This window comes from Prionailurus viverrinus, chromosome C2, assembly GCF_022837055.1.
Source record: "Prionailurus viverrinus isolate Anna chromosome C2, UM_Priviv_1.0, whole genome shotgun sequence".
NCBI lineage: Eukaryota > Metazoa > Chordata > Mammalia > Carnivora > Felidae > Prionailurus > Prionailurus viverrinus.
Genome location: NC_062569.1, coordinates 105,096,164 through 105,121,159, shown reverse-complemented (window position 1 = coordinate 105,121,159; position 24,996 = coordinate 105,096,164). Strand labels below are relative to the sequence as shown.

Genomic DNA, 24,996 nt, shown 5'->3' with positions numbered 1-24,996 from the left:
CTTAAGCAGGCTCCACGCTCAGTGTGGAACCTGATGCGGGGCTTAGTCCCACAACCCTGGGATCATGACCTGAGCCGAAATCAAGAATCGGAGCCTTAATCGACTGAGCCACCCTAGGCACTTCTAGGGATGCATTTTAAACATGAAGATGAAATAAAACAGTAAACCCTTATAACAAGTTGTTTTTGTATTAAAATTTAATTTTTGCCCATATATTTTAGACAGTCTTACCTACAGACACACCATGATTTTCAGAACTGGATATGGTTTGAATACCACCCCTGCTAACTGTGTAATGTTGGGCAGTTTTCATAACTCTGAATACCAGTTTCCTCATATGTAAGCTAAGGATGAAAATATTTACCTCAGAGCTATTGTGTGAATTAAATAATTTTATAAATTCTTGAATGCATGTTAGGTTCTTGTTACTTACACTTAAAAAGCATCTTTAAAATAGTTTCTTTTTTTTATTTAAAAAATTTTTTTTTAATGTTTATGTTTATTTTTGAGACAGAGAAAGACAGAGCATGAACGGGGGAGGGGCAGAGAGAGAGGGAGACACAGAATCGGAAGTGGGCTTCAGGCTCTGAGCCATCAGCCCAGAGCCTGACGCGGGGCTCGAACTCAGGGACCACGAGATGGTGACCTGAGTCGAAGTCGGACGCTCAAACGACTGAGCCACCCAGGTGCCCCTAAAATAGTTTCTTAAATATAGTGTTATTTCTGAGACCTTTTAAAAAATAGAAGCAACCCCATAGTATTCAGAAATGCTATATATACAGGGAATATTTATAACATTGGGAGAAGATACAGACAATAACATTAACATGAATAGCTGAGTACTACCTACTACCAACTTAGGAGACAGAGCTGCTCCTGGCCTGGATGGATTCCATTACTTCTCTTTAAGATCACACCCCTCCCCCTGCCCTCCCAGTCCTGAATGTTGACTTTATTACTTCCTTGTTTTTCCTTAGAGTTATTTCACATATTTACGTATCCCCTACATTGTTTTCCTTGTTTTTGAATTTTATATCATTAATACAATATCCTGTTTTCTGATGGAACATCTATTTTTGCCGCCCAGCATCATGTTTGAGTCCTCCTTGCTTATACTTGTAATTCATTTATGATCACAGTTGTATTTCATTGTCAGAAAATAATACAATTTATTTATCCACTTTCTTTTGATGGTCATTTTATTTTTTATTTTTTCATTTATTTATTTATTTTGAGAGGGTAAGAGAGAGAGTGTATGTGAGTAGGGGAGGGACAGAGAGAGAGGGAGAGAGAGAATCCCAAGCAGGCTCTGTGCTGTCTGCATGGAGCCAACACAGGACTCAAATCTCACAAACTGTGAGATGATGACCTGAGCCACAATCAAGAGTCGTATGCTCAACTGCCTGAGCCACCCAGGCACCAGCCTCCCTTCTTAATTAGTTTTATCCTTCGCGGCAGCTGCTTTTATTTGTCACAGTTTTCCACTTGTACCTTCTCTCAAACCCACTTGAATCAGACACCCTGAAATAGCTGGGTGTGTTTGCTAGCTAAGTAATTCTCCCAAGAAAACCACATCATAATAGTGTTGTGTTCTCTTACGTTAAATGAAAATTGTTAGCTGTTCTTGACTTCTGAAGACAGTTGGGGCAGAGAAATAAACGTACACATCTTTTACTGATTTCTTTTTTCCTTAATTCGAGTTGAGATAGAGAAAGAGTGACCCACAGAGACTGTATGCAAGCTGCAGTGACTTAACCTGTTTGGTTCTGCATTGCAAAAGTCCCCAAAGCTCAGGGACTTGGCTCTACTTGTATTGGCCACTCTTTCCCCTTTTCTGTCCCTCATCCACTTCTGTGTTTCTCAGCCAGTGGTTCTTTTGGTATCTGATTATACTTCTCCACTCCATTCCTGTTTTCATATTATAGTTCTTCCAACCTTATACTTTGCACTTAGTGGTCTATAATTTTAGTTGGTTGAGTTCCATATTTTGCCTGTTGTCAGACTGGTTGCTCTATCAGCCACATTCATTTTCTGAGGTTTTCCAGGAGTGTATCAGGATCTAGCCAAGTGCCTAGTGTTTATTATTCATTAAATATTTATTGAATGAAGAAAGGAATGGTGTAAATGCCTGAAAAGCACTGAAATGCCTTTTCCTTGCTTAGCAATAATAATTTCCCCAAAAGCAGTGGGCAAAAATCATGCATACTGAAAACAGTTCTGCCCTTGGGTAGCTTTCTAGACCATAAGTAGTTGTTTTTCCTTGAGTTTCACTCTGGTTTTTTGGAAAAATGAGAATGGTAGACCAGTGATCTGTAAGATTCCTTTTGACTCCAGCATTTTGTATTCTCTCTTCAATTGAAATGGAAATTAGTTTCTCTCTGGATGTCTAGGCACTACTACCAAAGCCTGAATCCATCTACCTTACTGGGCTTTAGGCCCATGACTGTGTCACAGCAACCTGGCAGTTATTGTCTCCCATAACCACAGCAGGTGGGGCATATGTCGAACTTTCCTTTCCTCTCTTTGTTATTTAGGGTTGATTTGTTCTAAAGAAAGACTACATTTATCATTCTTTGTAAAAGTATATTGAATGCCTTTGACTTCCCAGGTTCATTCACCAGGCTGCCCAGGCATTGTTCAGTGTACAACCTAGACTTTTGCACACTCTTGCTCTTCCTCCCCTTCCTTCAACCCCCAAACTGTGTCCAGGGCAGTTTGTCCTACCCTTTGTTATTTGCTGTACAACTTAACCCCATGTCTTTTCTCATATAGTTCAGTTACCATTTTTGAGTCAGTGTTGATTTTTACTGTTGGGCCTTTCCTTGGAGGCAGTGAGTGTGTATTCATCTGGTGCTAGCAGAAGCGTTGTCCATTCCTTTCTCCTGTGGCTTCTCTGCTAGGGATGTCCCAACTTCCCATAGATGGCAAGTGAGGGCCTGAACTCATCCCCTCACTACTTTCACTCGGACTTCCCATAGCTCTTGCAGGGACTCTAAATGTATTATTTGTCCAGATTTCATTTTGTGACTGCCTCTGAACTCCATGGATCAAAGGCCAGGGGCACCAGAGAGCAGACTACATGGAGAAGGGCACAAATTCTGTCTTTGCTTTCTATAAATTGTAAGTAAACATTGCCCAGTCTCTCCTGAGGGTTCTGGTCTTGGACCTGTGTGTTTGACTATGAACTAAAATTAAGCAGGTTCCTTCTGACTTTTATTCAGGAACACAAAATAATGTGTTCCACAATGTCATGAATCTGCTTTGTGAAAAATCCCGCATAATTCTGGCAAATTTTAAGAAGAGAATAGGCCAGAGAAGAATTGTCTATCTAACCAAAAAAAAAAAAAAAGAAAGAAAGAAAGAAAGAAAAAGAAAGGAGAAAGGAGGAAACTTCTTCAATGAAGGATTTACTTTTAACAGCATTAACATAATTAGAAATCAGATTTGGAATTTAGAAAATCTTTGTAGGGTGTTTTTTTTTTTTAATGTTAAATTACTTATTACTGAGAGCCCAGTGGTTAACCACCTGCCTCCAGCCTCCATACACATAAAAGATTCGAGATTTACTGGGCTCTCCAGCCATGAAAAACAAGAAGCCAGACTATCTGTGATAATTCACCCCTCCTAACTGCTTACTTGACAAAACTCTACAAAAACATATTATGCCAGACGTCCTATTCTCAAAAGAAGCAGTTAATACCATCCTATCTCTAGAGGAACAGATTATGTTTTGTTCCTCAGGAATGTAAGGAAACATCCTTTTATGCTTATAAGGGAAAAATGGGAGAAATTACCTGACGTGAAGACTTTACTGATAGGAGAATACTCATTCTAAACTAGTCTTAAATTGTGTCTTTGATTAATGTAAAAGGTTTGACCTATTAAGTATTCACATTAATATTTTAAATGATCAGTTATAAAAGTCTCTTTTGTAATACTAATTCACTTAGTATTTTATTAATTTAGACAGGCTTGAAAGTGCTTCAGGAAACCTACAGTACTCATTCAGTATTCTTGTTTTACTTTAGTATCACTTGAAAGAAAACTGTATATTCTCTAATAATTAAGTTCCAGCAAATACTAATAATACACTATTGTGTTAATAATGGATTGTCCTTTAGTACAGTAAAAAGTGTATAAATACATATAAACATCTGATATAAAATTTCCCTTCAGAAGCTAGGAAGTACATTTATTACAGATTTTGCATTGAATGGGCTTAACTTGAAAGAGGCATTTTTAGATGCTGCATTAAGAATAAACTTTAAACTAAATATTTAAGTTTTACTGTTGTGTTTTATCTGTTATACAGCAAAGTTAGTAATTCATGTAAAAGTAAGCTCAAAGTTGGGCTTTGTGTAATTAAACATGTAATTATACAAAATATCAACTTTAAAAATAGTTTTGAATAACTTCACTCAAATGTAGGTGTTGCTGGGATAACAATATTCATTTTGCCTGGTAGTTTATATCTGGCTAACAAAACAGTGAAATGTTCAGATGGGTCTGTAATTTTGAGGAAGCAGAGGTGGTCTGTTTTCCCGAAGTTAATTTCCCAGTATATTACCATTCGTTATCTTAGTTGCAAAATTCACATTTCTAAAGGGTTACTAGGTTTTATTAAACCCGAAAAATAAATCACCAAGTTTTTTTTTGTAAAAATAGTGGAGAAGGAAGTGGAGCACCTGCACTTTTTTTGTTTCTTCTTGCCTTGAGGAATCAGGACTCCTCCGGGAAGCTCACCTGACATCATAGTGTTGTTAAAGATCACTAAATGTGGTTTTCTTGTGTGTATTTGTCCCACCAAATCTTACTCAAAATCTGTTTGTTTCTTTTCTGCTTAGCCAGTGGACACTTCACTCCCTTTCCCTGTGCTAGCCAAGCACCTTGTCTCATTTGAATGATGGCATCATTGCCCTTAGGTTAAGGTTTGTTTTGAGCTTAGAGGAATCTTGGCTGCTCTTTTCATCCATTTATAGTTATTTGCTGTTACTTAACCCTTAACACTGGTCAGATGGCAGTGTTACTTTCTGTGAGTCTCAAGCTGCCCTGTATTGTGTGTTCATCAATTAATAACCTGCCAATTACTAAGAACCACTAGGGACCTAGAGAAGGTGGTGCTTGGGACCTCTTGAGTCAGAGAGGTAGATCTCCACACCCAGGAGGAGTGGGTCTGATTTTCGCTAAATGGAGTCTCCCTCCCAGTCAGCTGTTCTCGCCGGATTAAAGCTCATGAAGACGCCTTTCTTCTCTTACTGGAGCTTACTCAAGGATCGATTTGAGTACGTTTCTTTTTGCTTCAAACTTCTAAAACTGTGCCAGAGATTTTGTTGATTTGTTGGTAATTATTTGCATTTAAATGATCTCAAAGACCCTTTTCATTAAAGGGTTCTGGCTCTTTTCTCTTAGTTGTTAGTAAGGATGGTGAAATCGTGATGGATTGTTTTCTCCTATTTATTCCTGTACATTTTTCTGGAACTTCAAAGACCAATAAGGGATGCCCACACTTTCTCACCCCCTCATTTTCAGTGAGAGTTTATAGTTACAGGGAGGATGAACTGTGGACCAGTTATAGGATTTAAATCTGATTTTCAGTAGACTTTATATTGAAGACTAATTGTCTATAATTAACAGGTTACTGATGATTGATGATGATGTGGAAGTGTCTGGAGTGGAGGTTAAAACAGTAAGAGCTCAAGAGTCATGGATTTACTACAATCATTTGAGACACTAATAGAAGAGGGTCACTAGAAAGTTATGGTTCATGCTGTAGGAAATTAAGAAATTTGGAGGAAGTAGGTATTATTCTGCCCAGGATCATGGAGAGGGAGAGAGAAGGAGCATTTTAAATAAGGTGCTCTGGGCAAGCAATGAGATGCAAAGAAGTACCCAAATGCCAGTAGCTGGGCCCTGAATGCATCTTACAGGACATAGAGAAGGCAAAGGAAGTTTGGAGCCAGATTTTGCATGTGTCTCTGTGTGTATGTGTGTCTTTGTGTGTGTCTGTGCTGAAGAGAGAGAGTGAGGAGAGGCAGGGAGGGGGCAAAAAAGATGTCAGTGCCAACCTAAACAATTATATTCTGAGAGTAGACTATGAAGTGCCATTGAAGAGTCTGGATCCAGAGAGTGAGAGGCTCAAAGCATGATTATGAATAAATCTACTGATAGAGATTAGTTTGGAAATGGGGATTATCATTTAGAAGCTACTGTAATCATCTCTTGGGGGTGAGGTGGTACCAAAGGACTTAAAGAAGGAAGAAAATACATTCATTTATGTTTTTTTTTTTAATATTTACTAAGTATATGTAAAATATATTTTATTTACAGCATGTGTGAGGCACTCTGAAGGGGTTTCCCGTATTATCTGTGTCTATTCTTCCATCCTAGGAAGTAGGTACTAGCCTCCTTTTATAGATGAATGAACAGACGCCCTTGAATTAGACAGCAAGTAGTGGTAAAAATCCATGGCCAGGCCTATCCGGCCACTAATACTCTTTGCTCTGGCTCACGAAGCATGGAAATAGAGAACAGATGAATGTTTTATCCCTGATTTGATTTTTATCCTTTATTTGGAATTATTAGATGGATCCAAATTAGGACTCTATTCATATTCTTATATACATAATTGTATGTCAATACACTGGAGTTTGAGTTTGATACAGATATTATTATATATTTGGCTCAGCTATGTCTCTCTCACAGCCTGTAGGAAAATTCTCTTTCCTGATAATTTATTTCACTTTATTTTATTATTATTTTTTTTAATGTTTGTTTATTTTTGAGAGAGAGAGAGACAGTGTGAGCAGGGGAGGGGCAGAGAAAGAGGGAGATACAGAATCCAAAGCAGGCTCCAGGCTCCAAGCCATCAGCCCAGAGCCCCACATGGGGCTCGAACTCACAGACTGTGAGATCATGACCTGAGCCGAAGTCTGACGCTTAACCGACTGAGCCACCCAGGCACCCTGATTTTTTTTTTAATTTTTATTAAAATAATTTTTTTAATGTTTATTTTGAGAGAGAGAGTGAAAGAGACAGAGTGTAAGTGGGAGAGGGGCAGAGAGAGACACACACACAGAATCTGAAGCAGGCTCCAGCCTCTGAGCTGTCAGCACAGAGCCCAACGTGGGGCTTGAACTCACGAGCTGTGAGATCATGACCTGAGCTGAAGTCGGACGCTTAACTGACTGAGCCACCCAGGTGCCCCTCTACTCTGATAATTTAGAGAAAAATGTCAGTTGACAAAACTTAGGTCCATATTATGTTTTATACCAATGAAGAACAAATAGCAAGAGATTATATTTCCTACCAAATAGTAATTTTAGTCTACAAGAAATGAAATCAGTGTCCCACTTTCCTAGAATAAAAATTATAGGATAAACTGGAATATTTAGAAAAAGAATTGTGGTTAATTTAATTTGTTTGCAATGAAAGTTAACTAGAAAATTTTTAATATCTATAGATCATTGCAGAAATGTTAGTACACAACTGAATTTCCTGTTAATAGTAGACTGAAGTTTATTTTTTCTTTAAAGTTTATTTATTTTGAGAGAGAGAGAGAGAGAGAGAGCACGCACAGGAGGGGCAGAGAGAGAGGGAGAGAGAGAATCCAAAGCAGGCTCCGTGCTGTCAGTGCAGAGTCCAGTGTGGGGCTTGAACTCAGTAACTGAGATCATGATCTGAGCCAAAACGAAGGCTCAGATGCTTTTAACTGGCTGAGCCACCAAGGTGACCCGAGTGGAAGTTTATTTTTTAATGAGAGGATGATCTTGGAGTCATCACTCTAGTGATTAATAACTGTTTTATGGTTTAAGATATACTATGTGGATGAGGTTGGAGATTTGAAGAATTGCAGGTACTGAAAGCCAATGAATTGCCCACTGTCAACACCAACAATCTTTCTGCCTCCTGCCTAACATTTTCCGAGAGGTTATTTTATTTTATTAATTTTTTTAAAATTTTTATTTTTGAGAAAGAGAGAGACAGAGTGTGAGCAGGGGAGGGGCAGAGGGAGATGGAGACACAGAATCTGAAGCAGGCTCCAGGCTCCGAGCTGTCAGCACACAGCCTGACTCAGGGCTCGTACTCATGAAACGTGAGTTCATGACCTGAGCCGAAGTTAAATGCTCAACCGACTGAGCCACCCAGGCGCCCCATCTGAGAGTTTTTGTTAAATTGATGTTAGCTTGTTTTTATAATTTGTTACTTTATGCTAATTTCCCAAAATGTGGTTGAGGAACATCTATTAGTTTTGTTTTGGCTAAATGAGATTATATACATATTTTAAGTTACTGTTTTATCCTCGAACTGTGCTAAAAATAAAAAGTGAGGGCTTCTGGGAGGTTTTTTTTGTTTTCTGGGGTTTTTTTTTTGTTTATTTGAATCCTGATTCTTATTTCTCTTCGTATAACCTGCATTTTCTTAAAGCAAAAATAGTTTTAGGTTCACAAATAGGAAGCAGCTGTCTGAAATATGTTCATTGACTCAGCTGAATGTCTGCTGTTGCCCAACAAAAGTTATTTGATTTGGGTAGTGTAAAGAAATAAAAATAAGCATTCAGAATCGATTTTGGCTGCTGTAATAAAAACTTCTGTCTGTAACTTGAAGTCTTAAAATCTACATGTAGTGTAATCTTACATTGCAATTTGGAGAGATTTGAGTCTAAACACTACTGAGACTGCTAATAAGAGTAAATGATAATATACCTACCATTTCCTTTAACTTATTTCCTTGATCCTCAGAGGAAGATGAATCGTCATCTGAAGATTGGCCTGACAAGGGATACATCTCAATATTGTTCACAATATGAAAAAAAAAAGTAATTTTCCGTGTGTGTGGTGTTTGGCGAAAAGCAATGAACTCTTTTAGTTTCCCAAAGAAAATCAGTCCAAAGAATGAAATGGACATAGCCAGAAGCATATGGAGAATGATGTCCCAAAACACTTTTAGGAACTGTAAAATTGAGTGCAGTGGTATAAAACTATTCACACATTTTATTAGGTCCATATAGGACTGCAAACTGATTGTCTTCTTGAGATACTGTTGCTGTAAATATTTTTTGAGAAAAAGGGTGTTGATAAGTCTCTGGCATTAACTAAATATTCACAGTGGAACAGTGTCTTAAAGAATACATTTTATTGCACTTACAAATCCAGGTTAATTTTATGATTCTGTCTTCTGAGATCCTTTTCTTGAAAATCATGTGTCTGCAAAGTTGCTACTTGTGACTTGTTCATCCTTGATAGGTATAGAAGATTAATATGGTTGGGGAATGTCCTAAACACCAAATTATGACCATTAATAAAATCCATTATTAACTTGGCAAGTTGGAAATGCTACCTCCTGTTTGATGACTTTCAGACGAAATGTTGTCTCTTGTTTGGAATGTTGAATTGAGAATGAGAGCAGATGTCTTGGAGTTATTTGTTTGAGACTGTAAAGATCTCTTCACCTTAGATCTCCAAGTATAAAATAGTGTATTAATTATTTTATATATTCTTATATAACTCTTAACATTGGCTATGTAAGAAAGATTGTTCTTGTTCCAAAGTCACAATCTGCAAAGTAAGTACTGGGAGAATTTGACCTGTTGATAGCAAGGTTCTAGCTACTTTACGTAGACATATGATAAAAAATGGTATTTTGAGTTAAAGGAGAGCTAAGATAATAGGACAGCAGTTCTCAAGCATAATTGAATATTTTGTAGACCAGGTAGAAACTTCTTGGATAGTTTACAGTGTTTTTGTATCTGTGTTGTGCTGTGTTGTCACCCATTTCTCAAGCTAGCATCCTCTAAGTGTAAGGTGTGAATTGTTTAGAGGTTGAAATTGGGGATGATATGAAAGGACAGCTGGGAAAGAGGAAGAATGTAGACTATGGTATTTTTAGTAAGCACTGTAGTCTGTTGGAATTGGGGTGACCAGTTAATTAAACCTTTCCAGGAAAATACTATGATCTTGTGACAAATTCTCTCATATGTCTGAATGCCTTCTTAGTTCTCATATATTGTTTGGCCTTTTTTTTCAAGGTACCTGTCAAGGCAGTGGGTGCTCAGTAAATTTATGTTGAATGGTGAATGACTGTTGGTCATTTTAATGAAATGAATTTAATGACATGAATTTTAATGAAATGAAATTTTTATATTTTGTCAAGGGTGTCAATGATTTGCTCTGTGTTTTAAAAATGTTAAATGAATAAACTTCAGTTGCCTTCAGAAATGTTACCTTTTAGACTTTCTCAGTGATGAATGAAAATGAAAAATTAACACAGGGACACCTTTGTACTGGTGTCAGCTCTTTAATCTTTTTTTTTTATGTTTGAGAGTGTTTTATTTTATTTATGTATTTATTTTATATATGTTTTATTTATTTATGTTTTATTTATTTATGTTTTATTCATTTTGAGAGAGAGAGAGAGTGCAGGGGAGGTGCAGAGAGAGACAGAGACAGAGACAGAGACAGAGACAGAGAGAATACCAAGCATGCTCCTTGCTTTTGGTGCAGAGCCTGAGGCCTGGCTTGATCTCACAAACCAAGAAGAGATCTTGACCTGAGCCAAAACCAAGAGTTGGAAGCTTAATGGACTCAGCCACCCAGGCACCCCTCAGCTCTTTTATCTTGAACAAGTTCTGCGACCTTGAGCCAGTTTCCTAATTTGGACTTCCAATTTCCTCTTTGAATGAGAGAGTTAAATTAGATAATCTTTATAGTTTGTTCTAACTCTATAAATCTGTGATTTTGAATGAAGAACAAAGTAGAGGAGTGCAAAATGAGTACGAGTATTCCTAAATCAAGTTAGAAGTGTTTAATAAGAGAAGCAGGCACATTCAAAAAGTTTTTAGCAGAATTTTGATGAGGCAGAAAAGTGAACAAGTTGGTAGAGAAAACCTTCCTTATAGGAGAAATGGTGCAAGGATTTGCATAGTAGCAAAAGCTTGTGGGAGATGTCAAGACAATGAGATTTGTTTGCTTAGAACGAAGAGTTTTTCTTGGGGTAAGATGTGAGTTTTCATATTCTCTGTCTAAAAGGTCCATTTCTGATAAAACGACCATTTAAAATCCGTTTTTAATAAAGTTTTATTCAACATTTTTTTAGAAGTCAGGATTTTTGCTACAGTACCCACCTACCATCCCACCCGCTGCCTCTCCAAACCACAGGAATCCTATTATTCATTTCCTCTTTAACTGAGTTGTATAGTTTCCTCACAAAATTCAAAGTATAGCCAAAAGTTAAAAATTCATTAGGCTGTTGGAGAATGAAAATAAAACTGATAAAGGTCAAAATGTGTCTCCTTTATATTTTCCTTTTTACAAATTGCTCTTGATAAGAATAGATTATTTTAACCGTTTGACCCATGTCAAATTTTGTTTTCCTTACAAATATCTCTTATTCAGGATAATGCGTGTCTAATCTAAACTTTCAGACATTAGCATAGCATATTGCATGCAGAATTCCTTAAATTCAAGGAGCCTATTTGTTAGAAACACATTTCTTCTAAACATGTAACTTTTCTTTTTATTGGTGGTTTCTTCTCATCTGAAAGACTCATAGAACATTTTGTGTAAAAAAGCAACTATCTTCAGTGAGTCCTCAAGTATTTAATTTATGTTGGAGTAACAAAATGAATTCAGAGTGGTCAGACCCCAAAATGTAAAGTTCATCATTCTTTTCTTTTGGGGAAAAAATGCATTCAAATTTATAGATGATGTAATTTGACCAAAACCATTAATAATACTTATAATGATACTTATAATGATACTTGAATTTTTGAAGGGAAAGCAGTCTGCAAGTAAATCTATCTATAATGCCTTAAAAAATTGGAAATAATGGGGCGCCTGGGTGGCTCAGTTGGTTAAGCGGCCGACTTCGGCTCAGGTCATGATCTCTCGGTCCGTGAGTTCGAGCCCCGCATCGGGCTCTGTGCTGACAGCTCAGAGCCTGGAGCCTGTTTCAGATTCTGTGTGTCTCTCTCTCTGACCCTCCCCTGTTCATGCTCTGTCTCTCCCTGTCTCAAAAATAAATAAAACGTTAAAAAAAAATTTTTTTAATTGGAAATAAGTGTTAGAGGAGCCTGAAAATAAGCATTTTTATGTAAATATCTTTGAAAATTCTCAGACTGTAAGTAGTATTAAAAAGTATGCCTGTTGATTTTACTTGATTCTTTTCTTTTAATAATTCCCAGTAGTGCCTTTGATCTGAGAAGGTGTCATCTGAATGTTCTTTCAAATACACACATTGTGTAATTCCTAAGTCATTATCTCACTACCCTTTTTCATTTTTCTCAAATTATTCCAAGCTTATAATAATAAGATAAAAAGATCTCCTTTGTAACAATTTTAAAGCTAAATCATTGTGGAAGTTTCATACTGGAAACCTTTGCACTAGTAATGACTTCGGGACTCTTGACATTTAGCTGGATGACTGATCCTAGTGTATAGCTGCCAAGTAGAGGGAAGACATTGAGGCATGCGATGCGCAGAATTGCTTTGACTCACTCCCGTCCCCTGGCAGCGGTTGCAGCCTGGAGGCAGCAATACCAAATCTGTACACTTGCATGTCTGAAAGCTGCTTTTCTTAGGCTCCCACAGCAGTTTGTATAGACGAGGAGCCAAAGTAAGATGTCTACAGAGACTTTCTCAAAAGCAATTCACTTAAAACCTACAAAGAACTCCTTTGAGATTTGGTCCTATCACTATGCCCCTCAGACTTGTATTAAAGCCTTTGCTGGAGAAGTAGTGTTAGGAACAGGCCTGCTAAGTTCTGTTGTGTTGAAATCTGTTGTAGAATGTTTCAAGAAATATAGCTTAGAATAATTTAGAGCTGGAAGGCCCTCTCCAGGCACAGATGGAGGGAACCAGAGATTCAGAGGTTAGATGATTTAGTCAAGGCATGCTTCTGCTTTGACTCGATATTTGAGTCCAAGTTTTCAGACTTTCTCTTATGGGTGTTTTTACCATTTCGGAAATACGTTCTGATGAGTAGGAAGAAGTAAATACCAAAACAACAACAAAAAGGACACTTTTAACCATAGCTTAAAAATTAAGGAGAAGTGCTTTGCCTCAAATTTGACAGGAGGACACAGATAAAAGTTTCAGACCCTGGAAATGGGAACTGATTCAGAGCTAAATATGTGGTGCATCTGTACTTACTCTGTGAGATGAGAAGTAAAAGATGGCAGTTCTGAGGGAAATCAGAACTTTTCCTCTCTATTAAATACTAAAGGTTGACCTGTGAACTTCTACGTATGGGTCGTCACTTTTTCGGCACTTGTTGAGGAAATGGTGTCTCCTCGGCTAATGCAAGCTGAAGGACAATACTGGTGGGAAGCAGAAATGGCTCCTTTTACCCTGTCCATGAACAGTAACGGTTTCCACTTTAGTAACTGCTAGGTCTGTTCCCTTCTCAAAATCACTGATGTAAATTGCTCCACAGAAGCTGCATTGTCCCCATTCCACTAGATTTTCTTTGATGATCTAGAAGAAACTCAAAGCTTCAATAACACCTGTTTGTCTTTCATGCATATGTGGGCAGTAGTTACCCACATAGACCTTTAAAATTAGTGGCACTAACTTGTTTGGTGAACTTGAGCTAACCTTTGATCCCTATGGGTCTTGGTTTTTTCCTCACCTGTAAATTGGAGGACACAGTGACCTGCAAAGACTAGATTTCCAATTCCTATCAATTCTACAAAATGGAGCATTTCATTTTAGGAGAGTAGCTCCTTAAACAGATATTATCCTATAAATTAAATATGACACCCAGGAACAGCAGTAAAACATGCATAGTTTCCTAAGAAAGTCCATTATGTTGGCAACTCTTTTCAAAGTCAGAACTTTTCATTTCTTCAGTGGGTAGGATGCTCTCCAAATAAATTGATCATTTCTTCTTACAACGTGGGAATCTGGAAATATCTAGATAATTAGAAGCTTTTAAAAATATTTATAGACTCTGCTTCTGAAGGCAAAATATTGAGTCTATATCTAGGAAGATTTAGGTAGATGTAGATTTCATCTGAGTATGTCTGGGCCTACACTTTTATCTGAATTATCACAGACTGAAACTATAAATATCTGGTTGGATAACTCAGCCTTCTGCTTTGCCTTATGTATTTATTACACATTAAAGAATTCTTCTCGTTAATTTCATTTTAACTGGTCATAACTTGTGTTATTGCCACCCCTAATGGTAAAAAAAAGTCCTTCGCAGCTTGGACCTACAGGAACATGGTGCTACTTTGAAGGTTTTGCTAGAAACTCTACTGATTTTCAGATATCAGATGTAGCTTATTTAGGCCAGTGAATTTGTTTTCATATAGGATTGAGCAGTGGTAATATAATTACTGTCCTAATATAATGATGTTTACCTTTGATTATCAACTGAAGTGAAGGATAAAAGCACATTTGTGAAATTGGACTTTCTTTCTAACTCGTGTAGGCTGTCCTTATAGGTCCTGGACCACTTAAGAGGTAATTGGGCTCTTCCTTATTCTTTGAGGTGGTGGCAGAGGTTCAACTTGAGAATCAAAATCAGTGTTATCAGTCAGAGGTGTATTTTTTTTTGAAAGCTTAAAATGAAGTGTAATTGACATAAAATAATAGTTTCAGTTGTGCAAACATTTATATATATTATGAAATGCTCACCATGATAGTTTCCATCTGTCACTATAGAAAGTTATTACAGTATCATTGGCTGTATTTCCTGTGTTGCACTATTTTATCCCCATGACTTATAACTGGAAGTTTGTACCTCTTTTTAAAAAATGTTTGTTTATTTTGAGAGAGAGAGAGAGAGAGAGAGAGAGAGAGAGAGAGAGAACAAGCAAGCAGGAACAGAGGAGGGGAAGAGGGAGAGAATCCCAAACAGGCTCCCTGCCGTCAGCACAGAGCCTGACATGCTCTACCCCACAAATTGTGAGATCGTGACCTGAGCCGAAATCAAGAGTTGGGACACTTAACCAACTGAGACACCCAGATGCCCCTGGAAGTTTGTACCTCTTAATCCCCATCACCTATTTTACTCCCCTCCCCTCAGATACCCACCAGTTTGTTCTCGTATTAATGAGTCTGTTTCTGTTTTGTTTGTTCACTTTGTTTTTTAGATTCCACATATAGGTAAAGTCATATGTATTTGTGTTTCTTTGTCTGACTTTATTACTTAGCATAAAACCCTCTAGGTCTATCCAGGCTGTCAGAGATGGCAAAATTTCCTTTTTAATGGCTGAGTGATCTTCATGCGTGCGTGTGTGTGTACCATAACTTTTTTATCTATTCATCTGTCAGTGGACATTTGTGTTGTTTCCATATCTTTCTTATTATAAATCATGCTGCAAAAAACATGGGGTGCATATGCGTATCTTTTCAAATGAGTGTTTTTGTTTTCTTCAGGCAAATACCCAGAAGTGGAGTTACTGGATTATATGGTAGTTCTATTTTTAACTTTTTGAGGAAACTCCAAACTGTTTGCTACAGTGGCTGTTCCAATTTACATTCCCACCAATAGTGCACAGGGGTTCCCTTTTTTCTACATCTTCACCAGCAATTATTATTTCTTGTCTTTTTTTTTAAGTGTATTTATTTTGAGAGAGAGAGAGAAAGGACAAGCAGAGGAGGGGAGAGAGAGAGAGAGAGAGAGAGAGAGAGAGAGAAATGAATCCCAAGTAGGCTCTGTGCTGTTAGCACAGAGCTCGACATGGGGCTCCATCTCACAAACCACATGATCAAGATCTGAGCCGAGATCAAGAGTCAGATGCCTAACCCACTGAGCTAGCAGGTGCCCCTCTTGTCCTTTTGATACTAGCCATTCTGACTGGTATGAGGTGATATCTCACTGTGGTTTTGACTTGCATTTCCCTGAGGATTAGTGACATCGAGCATCTTTTCATGTGTCTGTTGGCCGTCTGTGTGTCTTTTTTGGAAAAATGTTCAGGTCCTCTGCCTATTTTTTAATTGCATTGATGTGCTTTTTTTTTCTATGTTTAGTTGGATGAGTTCTTTATGTATTTTGAATACTAAGCACTTATCAGATATATTTTGGCAGATGTTTTTTTTTATTTTGATGTAGTCCCGATTGTTTGTTTTTGCTTCTGTTTTCCTTGCATGAGAGTACAGCCATAAAACTCTTTCTGGAGTTTTACGGTTTTGAGTCTTAGATTTAGGTCTTTAATCCATTTTGAGTTTATTTTCATGTAGAGTGTAAGCAAGTAGCCTGGTTTCATTCTTTAACATGTAGCTGTCCAGTTTTCCCAACACCAAACAGGTGTGGTCTTTTAAAAATGAACTGATGTCCAACAGCTCAGATCAGAAATGGTAAGGAAATGCTGTAAAGGATAGCTATGTCCTCATACAGATTTGCTGTCTATTTATCTACTTAATTTTATTCACATATGATTGACTAATTACATTGGTTTCAGGATGTGATATTTGTAAATACTGGGAAATGGTCCCCACACTTAGTATAGTTACCTTCCATCACCACACAGAAGTTTTTTGTGTGTGTGATGAGACTCTTAAGATCTACTCTTAGTAACTTTTTACAGATATACAATACATTAGTATTAACCATAGCCACCAGTCTGTGTATTACATTCCAGGACTTTATTTTTTAACTGGAAGTTTGTGCCTTTTATCCACCTAGAGTAGTTTTTCTAACGACTATTCCATAACATCGAAGTGTAGGCAGAGAAACCTTATGAAAACATCCACTAGATGGCACTTTATAATTATGTTTAGAATCAGCCCTCCAGCATTCTTGGCTAGAGAGTATAATTGAAAAGGAGTAGATCTTTCTCTGAAAGAAAGATGGTTGTTGGTGACTATCTTGGACTCATATAAATCTTAAAATCTTCAAGTGAAAAGTTTTTAATCTGGCATTTTGTTGTATCTCTCATTTATTGTACAGAACATATCTACAGCATCCCTGACATGTTCCCAAACACAACATACCTTGTAACCTATATCAGCATCACTGAGAAGCCTGCTTTCCTAATCATTTAAAATTAATATGGCAAGTATAGAAAGAAAGTGGTCTTCGTTAGCCATCAATTAGAAAATAGCACATGTTTTCTGCTAGGTGTCACACATTGATAGAGATTATATATTTTGTATGGTTCCAAAGTTCCTTTTAAGGTTCTAAGCATCACTGACTTCATCCTGTGGAGCATTTTTAGCATTTGAGTTTATTTTCCAAATAATTAATTATTAACATGTTAATAATGTTATTCTTCATGGGGCGCCTGGGTGGCTCAGTTGGTTAAGTGACCGACTTCGGCTCAGGTCATGATCTCACAGTCCTTGAGTTTGAGCCCCACGACAGGCTCTGTGCTGACAGCTCAGAGCCTGGAGCCTGCTTCGGATTCTGTGTCTCCCTCTCTCTCTACCCCTCTCCTACTTACGCTCTGTCTCTCTCTCCGTCAAAAATAAATAAAAAAAAAACATTTAAAAAATAAAAAAAAAATCTTATTCTTCATAGTGCATATAAGTATGTGAATGATTTGGTTAATCTGTGTTTAGCCAATTAACATTTTAAAAAGCTTTTTGTTGCGGTGCCTGGGTGACTCAATTGGTTAAGCATCTGACTCTTGATCTCAGCTCAGGTCATGATCTCATGGTTTGTGGGATCAAGCCCCATGTCAGTCTCTGCTCTGACAGTGTGGAACCTGCTTGAGATTCTTTCTCTCTTTCTCTTTCTCTCTTTGCCCTCTCCCCCTGCTCTCTCTAAAAAATAAAATAAAAAGCTTATTGTTTATGAAAGCCTACAGCATACCCCAATGTTTTCTTATTTTTTTGGTTTTTGAATGATTTGTATTTTAAGTTAGAATTACAATATAAAATTTCCAAAAACAAGAAGAACTCATCCATAATCTTGTCATATAGAATTAATGTTGTGAATAATTTAACATTCATTCTTCCAGGTTTTTTATTTTATGGTTGTGCATATATTAGCACATATTTATACTGTCTTTTCATAAAAAAAGAAATTCTTTTTTATGTCCCATTTAACCTGTCCCCCATTTTTTTTTTACCTAAACATCTTTTCAATGCCAATAAAAGTATTTACACAGAATTCTTAGTCACTTAAATTGTGTCTTTTAAACTGTTCTCTCACTATTTATATTTAGGCTTTTCCCCATTCATTCTACCAATAGAAATTTGGAATGCAGAGATATTCCTTTACTTGTAATATTTACTAACGAGAGCACTGGATTAAAGTGGCATAGTTGAGGGGCACCTGGGCGGCTCAGTCAGTTAAGCATCTGACTTCAGCTCAGGTAATGATTTCACAGTTCGTGGGTTCAAGCCTGGGGTTGGGCTCTGTGCTGACAGCCCAGAGCCTGGAGCCTGCTTCTGATTCTGTGTCTCCCTCCCTCTCTCTGTCTGCCCTTCCCCCACTACTGCTCTGTCTCTCAAAAATAAATAAATGTTAAAAAACTTTTTTTTAAGTGGCATAAATGAACTTTATATTCTGTGATTAATCATTGCGATAATAACAGCAAACCTTCAAGGTGCATATACACTTTTTATATGCAAGGCAGTACTCTAAGCAGTTTCTGTATATATAATCCTCACCATGTGGTAGACACTGCTACTATTCCTTTCTAATAGATGAGATGCCAAGGCACAGAAAAGTTAGGTTACTTTTTTGCCCTAGGGCACACAGTTAACATCTGTTGATCCAGGTTTATTAATCCAGGAAAAAAAAGAGAGTCCACACTGTTAACCTTTATACCAAACCACACAAAGCACTAGATACAGACAAAGTAGAGTTTAGCAGGGTAGTATGGGATTTCTTTCAAAGCTGAATTTATTTTTAAGGTTAAAAAAAAAATAATGACTATAGATTTATATGGTTCCTGTAAAATCAGTATTACCAGAATTTCTTACTGAATGCACTCCTGCAAGTTTTTTAAAGTTTATATAGATTATAGTCTTGCTACACAGCAGATGTCTTATTTTGTAAGGATGACTCAAGAGATACATAGTTTTTTAATTTGTATGGAACTTACAGACCATGGTAATAATTTGATCTTACTTGGAATTTAAGCTCCAGGAGTTTTCTGGGGTTTGATTCAGAGCAGGCTTCTCTGAAAGTGGAAGGTCCATGGCTCCCTCGGTCCGGATGGATTTATTTCATGAACATTTATTAAGTACCTAATATGTGACAGGCACAGTAAATGCCACTGGGCATATGCAGATGAATACAGTGTAGCCTCTTTAAGAAGTACCTAATATATGGGGCCTGGGTGGCTCAGTTGGTTAAGAGTCAGACTCCTGATCTCAGCTCAGGTCATGATCTCATGGTTCTTGAAATTGAGTCCCCCATTGGGCTCTGTGCTGACAGCACAGAGGCTGCTTAAGATTCTCTCTCTCCTTTCTCTCTGCAACTTCCCCACTCATGCACTCACTTTCTCTCAAAATAAATTATTAAAAAAAAAAAAAAAAAGAAGTACCTGATGTATGGCCAGCAGCATTGAAAAGATCCCAGGAGCAACAGACTTCTTGATTACTTGCTTTTGGATTGTGTCTTTATGAAATGGAAAAACTAAACCAAACAGGTTAATAAATGAACAAACAAAAACAAGATGTCAGTACAGTCCATGCTTTCTCTTTCCTCTGAACTTGTCATGAGGGAAATCTATAAAAGCCCTTATCTTGATGTCACATGCTTAAAATTCCTCCATGAAGAATAAGCCACTAAAAACTACTCTTTCCTGGGACACCTGGATGGCTCAGTCAGTTGGCGGTCTGACTTCAGCTCAGGTCGTGATGTCATAGTTGGTGAGTTTCAGCCCCACTTCGGGCTCTGTGCTGACAGCTCAGAGCCTGGAGCCTGCTCCGGATTCTGTGTCTCCCTCTCTCTCTGCCCCTCCCCAGCTCACGCTCTGTCTCTCAAAAACAAATAAAAATGTTAAAAAAAAATTACTCTTTCCCAAAACCATTTTTTAAAGAATGAGTGTTAATTTATTGTGACTTGATCCCATTGTCTCATGGAACAGCCCAGTCTATGACAGCCTGGAGGAGCTGGAATGAGCATTTTATTTTTTTATTTTTTATTATTTTGTTATGTTTAGTTTTGAGAGAGAGAGAGAGAGAGAGAGAGCGAGCGGGGGAGGGGCAGAGAGAGAGGGAGACACAGAATCTGAAGCAGGCTCCAGACTCTGAGCTGTCAGCACAGAGCCCAGCACGAGGCTAGAACCCACAAACTATGACATCCTGACCTGAGTTGAAGTCGGATGCTCAAGCGATTGAGCCACCTAAGTGTGGAATGGGCATTTTAAAGGAGAGAGTCTGGTAGCAATGAAAAGTTCCAGTGAGAAAGTCAAGCCCAAATCCCAGGGGTCAAGGAGGGCTGGAAGGAACAAGTCTGTACCAGAACATAGTTCAGGATTTCAGGTGCGTTTGGCTGAGCCCATAAGTATGGCTGTGGCCAGAAGGCAGTCAGACATTGACAAGTGAGTCCCAATTTTTGATGATGGAGGACGGAAGAGGCCAAACCTTGCTCACTGGCCACGTGGGCAGTTTGGATTGTAGAAAGGTCTGGAAAAGTTGTTTACAGTGCACAGTTGAAGGGTGGCATAAATGAGCACATCTGACTTCCCTGTTTAACTAGATCTATCTCTGAGTGGACTTATGTACCATCTCAAAGAGTATCTCTTCCCAAATTTTTCAGAAGCCTAGGCCTTCTAAAAAGCAGATGAGGAGTACAAGAGGCAGGAGACACACAAAAAGCAAGGGTGAAGTGGTTTCCAGTTAAAATGAGAATGTTGATTGGCTTGACTGGTGACAGAGCCAAATGATGACAGCTTTAGGACATGTTGCACCTGCCAGCAGGAGGCTGGGTTTTCTTTCAGAAACCACTAAAACGATGATTTGTGTAATATTTACAGGAGACATTTGTGATTCTATTGAATTCCTAGAACTTGCTATTCCAGTTTTTTAAAGGCCCCTTCAGGTGTCGGTGGGTCCCACAGAACATGCTGCACAGGTAAATAAGGGACGCACTCATGGCTCAGCTTCCTCGCTAAGTGATTATTCAGCTCTTATATCTAATTAAAAAAAGTACAGATTTACAGTTCCAGATAATCTTTCATTAATTGAACAAGTTGGATCTTTGTTGCTCTTCTGGAAGTTTTAGATTTGCACCTCATGTTTTATAGGTGTCTGTCAGCTCTGCTTTGCTTGGCTGACCAGAAGGCCCTAAACTTGCAAAACTATTTCATACTTAGTTTTGGAGTGTGTATCTATACATGATTCCTCCCTTATTGTAGTACTTTTCTAAAGTAACTAAGTAGTGGAAGCATGATGGTATTACAAATAAATAAGGTTTTAGAAACCTATTTTTTTAAGTATTTTGAGAGAGAGAGTGTGTGCAGGCATGAGTGGGGAAGGGGCAGAGAGCATGGGGGAGAGAGAATCCCAAGCAGGCTCTGTGCTGTCAGTGTCAGCGCAGAGCCCAACACGGGGCTTGGTGTCACCAACCATGAGATCACGACCTGAGCCAAAATCAAGAGTTGGATGCTTGACCAGCTGAGCCACCCAGGTGCCCCTAGAAACCAGTTTTAATAAGGCAAACTGATTTAGATGGTTCATAGGTAATCAATGCAAACAAGACATCGAATATTAACAGGAATAGAAGTTTTATGACATTAGGATTATAAATGACCAGAGGTCACATAGAAAGTATTCAGTTGGGGGCACCTGGGTGGCTCAGTCGGTTGAGCATCTGACTCTTGATTTCAGCTCAGGTCATGATCCCAGGGTTGTGGGATCGAGCTCCACATTGGACTCTGCACTGAATATGAAACCTGCTTAAGATTCTCTGTCTCTCCTTCTGTCCCTCTCTCATGCTCTCTCTCAAATAAAAAAAAGAAAAAATATTCAGGCTAGTCAAGAATACCTTATGAATACAGAGTAGGCAAGCCTTTCACATTCCTGGGAATGGGAGGCTTGCGTTGGGGTGATGGTGGTGTTGGTTAATGTAGTCATTGAGGGATAAACCCTGTGAAGCTGGTTTTTCTGGGAGTTTAAATTACCTTTAAAATGTGATTTTTAAAAATTGATTGATTGATTGATTGATTCATTCATTCATTCATTCATTTTGAGAGAGGGAGAATGAGAGAGAGATGGTGGGGAGGGGCAGAGAGAGAGAAAGACAGAGAATCCCAAGCAGGCTGTGTGCAGTCACACACACACATGATCTGTGACCTGAGCTGAAATCAAGAGTTGGATGCTTCACCAGCTGAGCCACCCAGGTGCCCCTATGTGATTTTTTAAATATATTGGTCTCATTTAGAGGACTGATTCTTAACTAGGGAGTCATACCACCTCCCAGGGAGTATATGGAATTTGTGAGACATCATTTATCTCAGATTGGGGGATGCTACCCCCTGGGGTTGAGGGTTGGGGTGACAGGAAGGGGTAGGAACTTGAGATGTATGTTGACTCAGCAGTGAGTGAAACAGTCTTGCCTAGTAAAGAATGGTCTCACCTGGAGTCTCAAAAACTTCCTCACTAAGAAATGCTGATGTAGAGGGAATACTATGAAAACTTATATGCCAACAAATTGGACAACCTGGAAGAAATGGACAAATTCCTGAACACCCACACTCTTCCAAAACTCAATCAGGAGGAAATAGAAAGCTTGAACAGACCCATAACCAGCGAAGAAATTGAATCGGTTATAAAAAATCTCCCAACAAATAAGAGTCCAGGACCAGATGGCTTCCCAGGGGAGTTCTACCAGACGTTTAAAGCAGAGATAATACCTATCCTTCTCAAGCTATTCCAAGAAATAGAAAGGGTAGGAAAACTTCCAGACTCATTCTATGAAGCCAGTATTACTTTGATTCCTAAACCAGACAGAGACCCAGTAAAGAAAGAGAACTACAGGCCAATATCTCTGATGAATATGGATGCAAAAATTCTCAATAAGATACTAGCAAATCGAATTCAACGGCATATAAAAAGAATTATTCACCATGATCAAGTGGGATTCATTCCTGGGATACAGGTCTGGTTCAACATTCGCAAATCAATCAACGTGATACATCACATTAACAAAAAAAGAGAGAAGAACCATATGATCCTGTCAATCAATGCAGAAAAGGCCTTCGACAAAATCCAGCACCCTTTCTTAATAAAAACCCTTGAGAAAGTCGGGATAGAAGGAACATACTTAAAGATCATAAAAGCCATTTATGAAAAGCCCACAGCTAACATCATCCTCAACGGGGAAAAACTGAAAGCTTTTTCCCTGAGATCAGGAACACGACAAGGATGCCCACTCTCACCGCTGCTGTTTAACATAGTGCTGGAAGTTCTAGCATCAGCAATCAGACAACAAAAGGAAATCAAAGGCATCAAAATTGGCAAAGATGAAGTCAAGCTTTCGCTTTTTGCAGACGACATGATATTATACATGGAAAATCCGATAGACTCCACCAAAAGTCTGCTAGAACTGATACAGGAATTCAGCAAAGTTGCAGGATACAAAATCAATGTACAGAAATCAGTTGCATTCTTATACACTAACAATGAAGCAACAGAAAGACAAATAAAGAAACTGATCCCATTCACAATTGCACCAAGAAGCATAAAATACCTAGGAATAAATCTAACCAAAGATGTAAAGGATCTGTATGCTGAAAACTATAGAAAGCTTATGAAGGAAATTGAAGAAGATTTAAAGAAATGGAAAGACATTCCCTGCTCATGGATTGGAAAAATAAATATTGTCAAAATGTCAATACTACCCAAAGCTATCTACACATTCAATGCAATCCCAATCAAAATTGCACCAGCATTCTTCTCGAAACTAGAACAAGCCATCCTAAAATTCATATGGAACCACAAAAGGCCCCGAATAGCCAAAGGAATTTTGAAGAAGACGACCAAAGCAGGAGGCATCACAATCCCAGACTTTAGCCTCTACTACAAAGCTGTCATCATCAAGACAGCATGGTATTGGCACCAAAACAGACACATAGACCAATGGAATAGAATAGAAACCCCAGAACTAGACCCACAAACGTATGGCCAACTCATCTTTGACAAAGCAGGAAAGAACATCCAATGGAAAAAAGACAGCCTCTTTAACAAATGGTGCTGGGAGAACTGGACAGCAACATGCAGAAGGTTGAAACTAGACCACTTTCTCACACCATTCACAAAAATAAACTCAAAATGGATAAAGGACCTAAATGTGAGACAGGAAACCATCAAAACCTTAGAGGAGAAAGCAGGAAAAGACCTCTCTGACCTCAGCCGTAGCAATCTCTTACTCGACACATCCCCAAAGGCAAGGGAATTAAAAGCAAAAGTGAATTACTGGGACCTCATGAAGATAAAAAGCTTCTGCACAGCAAAGGAAACAACCAACAAAACTAAAAGGCAACCAACGGAATGGGAAAAGATATTCGCAAATGACATATCGGACAAAGGGCTAGTATCCAAAATCTATAAAGAGCTCACCAAACTCCACACCCAGAAAACAAATAACCCAGTGAAGAAATGGGCAGAAAACATGAATAGACACTTCTCTAAAGAAGACATCTGGATGGCCAACAGGCACATGAAAAGATGTTCAGCGTCGCTCCTTATCAGGGAAATACAAATCAAAACCACACTCAGGTATCACCTCACGCCAGTCAGAGTGGCCAAAATGAACAAATCAGGAGACTATAGATGCTGGAGAGGATGTGGAGAAACGGGAACCCTCTTGCACTGTTGGTGGGAATGCAAATTGGTGCAGCCGCTCTGGAAAGCAGTGTGGAGGTTCCTCAGAAAATTAAAAATAGACCTACCCTATGACCCAGCAATAGCACTGCTAGGAATTTATCCAAGGGATACAGGAGCACTGATGCATAGGGCCACTTGTACCCCAATGTTCATAGCAGCACTCTCAACAATAGCCAAATTATGGAAAGAGCCTAAATGTCCATCAACTGATGAATGGATAAAGAAATTGTGGTTTATATACACAATGGAATATTACGTGGCAATGAGA

At 38.3% G+C, this 24,996-nt stretch overlaps 1 protein-coding gene across 11 annotated transcripts in view; it reads left to right on the top strand.

The window, feature by feature from the left end:
• Positions 1-24,996, top strand: part of BBX (BBX high mobility group box domain containing) — a 286,902-nt gene that overhangs the window by 130,662 nt on the left and 131,244 nt on the right. The gene's annotated exons all lie outside the window — the stretch shown is intronic.